We start from the raw sequence: 9,565 nt of genomic DNA on the forward strand, positions 1-9,565 counted from the left end.
ACCTGCTGCAGGCACACCCTTTGTGCGTCCTCAGCCTATTGCTGTCTGTCACTTGGTATTTAAATCAGCTGCCCCAATTAACTGATGCCTGAGCATCTTGCCCTGTCTGTTGGCTTTTGTCTCTGACATGCCAGGTCCTGTCTATGTTACCTGTCTTGCAGTATCTGTTCCCATGTCTGTACTGTGTCCTATCTGTGTACCTTAACCTGCAGTCTGTACTCGTTCCTTGCCTGTTCGTTCCGCCTTCCTGGAGGCTGTATTTCCAGGCCAGTCTGAACACGCTCCTTGCCTGTTCGTCCCGCCTCTCTGGGGGCCGTATTCCCAGACCCGCTCCTGTATCCCGCTGCAGTGTCGGTCTCCTCCGTACACTCAGTTCCAGTCTGAACTCTCTCCTATCTTTTACTTGTTTTTTCTCTATGTCCGTTCCTTTCCTTTTTCTGCAGAGTCTGAACTCGTACCTACTCCTGCTCGTTGTCACTGTACTTCCGTTTGTGAGTTTGTGGTCCACTCGCTACTTCTCTGCAAGTACCCTGTGGGTATCTGGTTCTGCCTTTCCCTTCTAGTCTGTTCCGTGTGAACAGAGCCCTGTTCCTTCCGCGTCTGCGGTTTTCGCTTTGCTCAGCTCTGTCTGCCGCGTCTGCGGTTTTCGCTTTGCTCAGCTCTGTCCGCCGCGTCTGCGGTTTTCGCCTTGCTCAGCTCTGTCCGCCGCGTCTGCGGTTTTCGCTTTGCTCAGCTCTGTCCGCCGCGTCTGCGGTTTTTGCTTTGCTCAGCTCTGTCCACCGCGTTTGCGGTTTTCGCTTTGCTCAGCTCTGTCCACCGCGTCTGCGGTTTTTGCTTTGCTCAGCTCTGTCCACCGCGTCTGCGGTTTTCGCTTTGCTCAGCTCTGTCCACCGCGTCTGCGGTTTTCGCTTTGCTCAGCTCTGTCCACCGCGACTGCGGTTTTCGCTTTGCTCAGCTCTGTCCACCGCGTCTGCGGTTTTCGCTTTGCTCAGCTCTGTCCACCGCGTCTGCGGTTTTCGCTTTGCTCAGCTCTGTCCACCGCGTCTGCGGTTTTCGCTTTGCTCAGCTCTGTCCACCGCGTCTGCGGTTTTCGCTTTGCTCAGCTCTGTCCACCGCGTCTGCGGTTTTCGCTTTGCTCAGCTCTGTCCACCGCGTCTGCGGTTTTCGCTTTGCTCAGCTCTGTCCACCGCGTCTGCGGTTTTCGCTTTGCTCAGCTCTGTCTACCGCGTCTGCGGTTTTCGCTTTGCTCAGCTCTGTCTACCGCGTCTGCGGTTTCGAATTTGTCTCCCAGTCTGTACTGGACCCTACCCAGCTTGTGCTCTAGTCTGCCTGTTCCTGTATTCCCCGGTGTGGGTCAACAGCCGTGTCCGGAGTCTGACCTGGAGTAGACCCTGGTTCCTCTGCTCGGTTCCTCCCTGGTGCACTGGCGTCGTATGCCGTCGTGCGACCTTGGTCGGATCGGGCAGATACTTAGTTACGCCCCTCCAGGCACTCTCCGGTTCATGGCACAGTGGAATCACTACATAAACACGCACACGCCAGTCAGTCCGGGCGTGTGCATTACACAGCCTAACAGTGAATGCAGAATGCTGCAACTAGATGGTTTTAGTTTAGTATTATTTGTTTTGAAATGTATTTATTTTCTTATCATCTACATCTTTTAATACACACAACATATTTTCACATTTTACATCTTCTGTAGTAATTAAACAGGACCACTTGGGGGCACTATTTTCTTTCATGTTAGAAAATAATATCAGAAAATGTACTGTCCTGATTACAGACTCATGTATTCATATTAATACATTTAACTATCTGTTACCAACACTACTGAAAGTGAGAGCTAATGTAGCTGGTTATGAGAGTGAAAAGCATTTACCAAGGCAGATGTAGGAGCACAAACATGTATGAGTTCTTTTTCATTTTTAATAGTTTTATAGTTCTATAGCATAGAAATAAGAAATGAATGTAAAGCATATTTTAAGAAATCAACTTTTTTAGCATTTATACCTTCATTTAATCTCAGCAAATGTATGGTCTTAATGATCAAACAGTTCAGTGTTTGTGCACCCTGCAATTTAATAGCTATTTATGGACTTTTACAGGTCACAGAACTTTGAGGTATGTAAAAAGTACATGCAAAGGCATAATTTAACCTTCACACATCTTTTTGATTGAGAAGGTCTGCAGCATTTGCTTCATGTATTATGTTGTTTTACAGCAATTCGAACGCAAATCTGTAAAACTCTCAGAATGAAAGGGCCACAGTTTTGCCTTACCAATGTACCTTCTTAAAATGTTTTTGGTTGCACATACGTCTACCCCGCATCGATATGATAAGTAACTATACTATACTATACTATACTATATGATATACTATACTACATTGCTCAAAAAAATAAAGGGAACACTCAACACATCCTAGATCTGAATGAATGAAATATTCTCATTGAATACTTTGTTCTGTACAAAGTTGAATGTGCTGACAACAAAATCACACAAAAATCATCAATGGAAATCAAATTTATTAACCAATGGAGCCCTGGATTTGGAGTCACCCCCAAAATTAAAGTGGAAAAACACACTACAGGCTGATCCAACTTTGATGTAATGTCCTTAAAACAAGTCAAAATGAGGCTCAGTATTGTGTGTGGCCTCCACATGCCTGTATGACCTCCCTACACTGCCTGGGCATGCTCCTGATGAGGTTGCGGATGGTCTCCTGTGGGATCTCCTCCCAGACCAGGACTAAAGCATCCTCCAACTCCTGGACAGTCTGTGGTGCAGGATGGAGCGAAACATGATGTCCCAGATGTGCTCAATCGGATTCAGGTATGGGGAACGGGCGGGCCAGTCCATAGCTTCAATGCCTTCATCTTGCAGGAACTGCTCATCTCGGTACCTAATGGCAGTCAGGCTACCTCTGGCGAGCACATGGAGGGCTGTACGGCCCTCCAAAGAAATGCCACCCCACACCATTACTTACCCACTGCCAAACCGGTCATGCTGAAGGATGTTGCAGGTAGCAGATCACTCTCCACGGCATCTCCAGACTCTGTCACATCTGTCACATGTGCTCAGTGTGAACCTGCTTTCATCTGTGAAGAGCACAGTGCGCCAGTGGCGACTTTGCCAATCCTGGTGTTCTGTGACATTTCTTTGGAGGGCCACACAGCCCTCCATGTGCTCACCAGAGGTAGCCTGACTGACATTAGGTGCCGAGATGAGATCCTCAGACCCCTTGTGAGACCATATGCTGGTGCGGTTGGCTCTGGGTTCCTCCTAATGCAGGACAATGCCAGACCTCATGTGGCTAGAGTGTGTCAGCAGTTCCTGCAAGATGAAGGCATTGAAGCTATGGACTGGCCCGCCCATTCCCTAGACCTGAATCCGATTGAGCACATCTGGGACATCATGTCTCGCTCCATCCACCAACGTCACGTTGCACCACAGACTGTCCAGGAGTTAGCGGATGCTTTAGTCCAGGTCTGGGAGAAGATCCCACAGGAGACCATCCGCAACCTCATCAGGAGCATGCCCAGGCGTTGTAGGGAGGTCATACAGGCACGTGGAGGCCACACACAATACTGAGCCTCATTTTGACTTGTTTTAAGGGCATTACATCAAAGTTGGATCAGCCTGTAGTGTGTTTTTCCACTTTAATTTTGGGGGTGACTCCAAATTCAGGCCTCCATTGGTTAATACATTTGATTTCCATTGATGATTTTTGTGTGATTTTGTTGTCCGCACATTCAACTTTGTACAGAACAAAGTATTCAATGAGAATATTTCATTCATTCAGATCTAGGATGTGTTATTTGACTGTTCCCTTTATTTTTTTGAGCAGTGTATATGTGGCGCCCCTCAGGGTTCAGTCGCCACAGAGGTACTGCATCTCACCCAGAGGTGTGGTATCCCACTCTCAGGTAAGGATAGAGTGCTGCCCGGGACCCTAACACCTGCATCCAACACATCCACTTCAGTAGGGCAGGGCGAGATTGCTCCTAAGGGAGAGCACAGTCCCTGGTCCCTGGCTGGAGTGGAGGGGAACCAAGTGAGGGGGAACCATGTACTGGGTGTGGGTGGAGGAAGTAGCTTAGGGGAGCACAGGAAAGGAAGCTGTATAAAAGGGGGAACCATCTTAGAAAGACAGGCTAGTCTGAGGGAAGAAGTGAAAGGAGCAGAGGCTCTGCAGGAGCTCTGCTCCAGAGGCGGGCCTATTGAGAGGCCCAGGAGAAGAAGAGGAGAGGGAGCAGGAGAAAGGCTCCAGGAACAGAAGGGATCCCAGGGGTACGAGAAGTGCTGGAGGCCACCCGTACGCCCGAATCTGCCAGGCGGTGGAGGGATCGAGCCGCAGAGGGGAACGGCCCCTAAACTAGTGGAGAACTACAAGGCTCAGCTAGGAACCGGAGGCTGCTGTACTTGTAAGGTGCAGTGGCCACATCCGCAATTATATCGCTGAAAAGGTGGCCACAGAGGGTCCAGGGGACTGAGGGTCGCCCGACAAGACCCAAGGCTACCGGATTGGGACACTGATTGCGAGGCGCAGGGCAGGAGGGCGAGAGCCAGCGCAGGAAGACGACTGAGGAAGGCACATAGAAAGGGGTCCTGTCAGGCACTCTTGAACTACCTGAGGGATTGCTGAACCCCTGCCTGGTGAACGCAGCACGACGTGGGAGGTTGCAGTCCGGAACCTGTAACCTGAGGAACTTAACAACTGTGAGTAAACTCGGAAGACTGCACCCCACTGTCTGATTATTATCTGCTCCATCACCCCTGCACTACAACGCCCAGCATTACCTATATCTCCTATAACATCTACACTGCCCTGGAGCTAAGCTCTACCTGTGGAGAGCGACACCAGCTTTGCTGCACTAACATCAGCTCCAGAGGACCTGCTCCGCAGCGGCGGCTCCCTTTAGCCGCATACCACAGGTGGCGTCACGAACTATATATATAAAAACTTTATTAATCCCCTGTAAATATTCCCTTTTTACTGACCGCCCTGGGTCATGGACCGGGTCACCGCCACTGTGACATCTCCCATAGCAACGACCGGCCCGGCATCGAGTACCCCACGGCCCAGGGGGCGCGTCATATATATACTATACTATACTAACTATATGATAACTATACTATATAGTTAAGCCAAACTCACTAACCCTTCTGGATCATCCAGGTGGTTCCAGGAAAAAGGGAAGACTACTCCCTGAGAAGTTAGCAGTTCTCGCAGGTGGTAATTAATCCTTCCCCCTGAAACTTGGTGTTACGGATCCGGGTGGTGGAACCTCTATGCTGTGGTGCAAGGAGGGACCAGAGGGGCGTAACTAAGTATCAACTCGGACTGATAAAGGTCGCACGGCGGCTCAATCGACTCCGTGAACCAGGGAAGGACTGAGCAGAGGGACCAGGTGCTACTCTGGGCCAGTCCTTGTATGAGAGCAGGTGACTCCCACGGGTCAGAAGGCAGGGACTGACTGGTACAGCAGATGAGCACGGCAGGCAGGCTGATGGGTGATCCGGGAAGACGGACTGGCAGACACCACGGGTAACTGGTAGGAGCCTCCAGGTAGGCTGGCTGGTAGGCACGGCAGGTAACTGGTACGTTCTCCGGGTAGGCAGGCAAGCCTGGCCCATAGACAGACTGGCGGGTTAGGACCGTAGGCAGACCGTCGGGCTGGAGAGTGTACTTGGCTGGCGGACACAGGTAGACAGGCTGGCGGACTGGACAGGTAGTCAGGCTGGCGGACTGGACAGGTAGTCAGGCTGGCGGACTGGACTGGTAGTCAGGCTGGCGGACTGGACTGGTAGTCAGACTAGCAGCGGGACCTGAGGGCTGAAGCAGAGTTTAGAACACAAAGCTACAACCTTGCACGGGCACCTCCATTTTGGAGGACGCTGAGGCCGGTGATAATGCAGCTCGATAGTATAGCTCCCCACAGGTGGAGCTAGGCCTCAGGGCAGTATATGGAGAGGGGGGATGCAGGACAGGCGAGACCTAGCCGGGTCAGAGCAAGAACAGGGACAGACACGATAGTCACTTCAGTACCTTTTACTGGTGGTAATTCAGGAACATCCCGGAGCACTGTAGGGTGAAGGGTGCATATCAGGATCCTCCCCAATAAGCGGGTATAGGGCCTCCTGCTTCTTGCCTCTGCGGAGTAAGTTTCTGACCCGCCTGAAGCTAAGCCTAACTTTATCTCTGTCCTGCACCGGCTGACGTTGTGGTAGGGCCTTCTCTTGGAGTGCACGCTCCCAGCTTACGGGGCCTATGTGTCTCCTGGCTCTGTTACGTATCAGCTCTCTGGTGATCCTGGGACCTGTAGTTCTCCAGGGATTCCGGTTATGCCTTACTGGGTCGTAGAGATCCCGGTAAGCTCGGACCCGATGTCCGGTAGATGTTTCGGGGTGAGCTGGGTAAGCTTCTCTGCCCCCACTGCTACTCACTTTCCACTCGACCTTCGGCCGCGCTCGGGCCCTCACTAGGCTACTCACACTAACGGCAGCTTGCCGCTCTTCACCGCTTTTACAGGTGTCGGCACGCCTTGGGCTCACTTACTTGAGCTCCTGAGTCTGGACTGGGCTTCAGGACCGCTGGAGGCCTAGCTTGCCTCACACAGCAACCCGCGTGCTTCTCCGCACACACAGCTCTTCACTCTCTGTGTGCTCCAGACTGACTGCTAGACTCTAGACTCTAGACTAGACTGAACTCTGACTAACTGCCTAGCTCCACCTTCCCTATTTATATCCCTAATGGGCTCCCTCTGGTGGTCTGAGGTGGAAGGTGGAGGTGTGTGAATGTTTATGGGGGCCTCTTGTGGAGGATTCCATTAATGCACACTTCTAGGATCTGTGGTACCAAGCGCAGCTGGGTGCCACATTCCCCCCTAGCAAAGCTCAGCACTCCCGGGCTGAAGTACATTTTTAAAACAACAATAGTGAACATGAACAATACAATAACTCTTCCCTTTATGGGAGGCACTTTTCTTAAACGTTGCAGAATAACATAAACAAGTACAAAGCGTCCTCAGAATTCAAGTCTCTTGTGGTGAGGTTCCCAGACAGGATGTCCATCTCACAGGGTAGAGTACTTGGTAGTTTGAGGGACCTGTCCCAAACCCTCAACGTAGGCCCTGGGGTGGCTGCAGGGCATGGAGATCCTGCTTTGGACCTCCGGTAGAGCCACTCCCGACAGGTTTTTCTTCTGAGGTCACCTAAAGGGGCACTCCAGGGAGCGCAATTATATACAATAAATAGTTTTTGGGCTGCACACAGTCCTCAGCCACGGAGTTCTTAGATAAATAAGGAAGTCATTAGGCAAAGTGTCCATATCACTTGAAATGTTCAGTAATAAAGCAAAGCACAAAATAATATACATACAGTACAGACCAAAAGTTTGGACACACCTTCTCATTTAAAGATTTTTCTGTATTTTCATGACTATGAAAATTGTACATTCACACTGAAGGCATCAAAACTATGAATTAACACATGTGGAACTATATACTTAACAAAAAAGTGTGAAACAACTGAAAATATGTCTTATATTCTAGGTTATTCAAAGTAGCCACCTTTTGCTTTGATGACTGCTTTGCATACTCTTGGCATTCTCTTGATGAGCTTCAAGATGTAGTCACCAGAAATGGTCTTCCAACAATCTTGAAGGAGTTCCCAGAGATGCTTAGCACTTGTTGGCCGCTTTGCCTTCACTCAGCGGTCCAGCGGAACTCCTTCAAACCGGATGGAATAGCATGCCGCTGCAAGATGCTGTGGTAGCCATGCTGGTTCAGTATGCCTTCGATTTTGAATAAATCCCCAACAGTGTCACCAGCAAAGCACCCCCACACCATCACACCTCCTCCTCCATGCTTCACGGTGGGAACCAGGCATGTAGAGTCCATCCGTTCACATTTTCTGCTTCGCACAAAGACACGGTGGTTGGAACCAAAGATCTCAAATTTGGACTCATCAGACCAAAGTACAGATTTCCACTGGTCTAATGTCCATTCCTTGTGTTCTTTAGCCCAAACAAGTCTCTTCTGCTTGTTGCCTGTCCTTAGCAGTGGTTTCCTAGCAGCTATTTTACCATGAAGGCCTGCTGTACAAAGTCTCCTCTTAACAGTTGTTGTAGAGATGTGTCTGCTGCTAGAACTCTGTGTGGCATTTACCAGGTCTCTAATCTGAGCTGCTGTTAACCTGCGATTTCTGAGGCTGGTGACTCGGATAAACTTATCCTCAGAAGCAGAGGTGACTCTTGGTCTTCCTTTCCTGGGGCGGTCCTCATGTGAGCCAGTTTTTTTGTAGCGCTTGATGGTTTTTGCAACTGCACTTGGGGACACTTTCAAAGTTTTCCCAATTTTTCAGACTGACTGACCTTCATTTCTTAAAGTAATGATGGCCACTCGTTTTTCTTTACTTAGCTGCTTTTTCCTTGCCATAATACAAATTCTAACAGTCTATTCAGTAGGACTATCAGCTGTGTATCCACCTGACTTCTGCAGAACACAACTGATGATCCCAGCCCCATTTATAAGGCAAGAAATCCCTCTTATTAAACCTGACAGGGCACACCTGTGAAGTGAAAACCATTTCCGGTGACTACCTCTTGAAGCTCATCAAGAGAATGCCAAGAGTGTGCAAAGCAGTCATCAAAGCAAAAGGTGGTTACTTTGAAGAACCTAGAATATAAGACATATTTTCAGTTGTTTCACACTTTTTTGTTAAGTATATAATTCCACATGTGTTAATTCATAGTTTTGATGCCTTCAGTGTGAATGTACAATTTTCATAGTTATGAAAATACAGAAAAATCTTTAAATGAGAAGGTGTGTCCAAACTTTTGGTCTGTACTGTATGCATGACAAACACAGTACAATAATATAAAATACCCCAGGGGTAACTATCTACATTGTCAGAGTTTTACCTATCTTACTCAGTGTATCTGACAGGGGGTTGACCTCGCGTGCTACGTGTTGATCTGCGTAGGCCCGGGATGCGTGAAGCGCTAATAGGTGCACTACCTCCCAATGTGTTAAGATTAGGTGTGGAGGGGCTACAAGACTGCATTGACCTCTCTACTGGACTAGCAAGTATACCATTGGCTGGGCCTTCTTGCTCTGCTCCAACTGGGGATCCTTCTTTCGGGGACTCTTCTTGAGCAGGCTCTTCTGCAGCACTTACAGGTTCTTCTTGCTGTGGGTAGAAGGTGAGTACAGGGATGATTACAGCTCCTCCTAGTTGGGGCCAATCTGCCGGGAAATCTCCTAAGTCAGGGTGTATCACTGCTTCTTTAGGCTCCTCCGGTACTGTGAGAGGCACTCCTTCTTGGGGCTTCAGTAGATTTGGACACAACTTTAGATGGTCCCTGGATACTGTCGCGGACGTTCTTCCTCTATCTCTACTGATTAAGCAGGTCTTCTTATTAACAAACCTTGACTTCAGCACAGTGTAGGGTTCTTTCTCCCACTGGTCATCAAGTTTGTGGTTCCTTCTCTTCCTTTTCAATACTATTTCACCAGGTGTGAAAGGCTCTGCGGGCGCACTTTTTTTGTAGTGGGCCTCCTGC

This window comes from Phyllobates terribilis, unplaced genomic scaffold, assembly GCF_046119375.1.
Source record: "Phyllobates terribilis strain yellow unplaced genomic scaffold, ASM4611937v1 Scaffold_7__3_contigs__length_470593459, whole genome shotgun sequence".
NCBI classification, from domain to species: Eukaryota; Metazoa; Chordata; class Amphibia; order Anura; family Dendrobatidae; genus Phyllobates; species Phyllobates terribilis.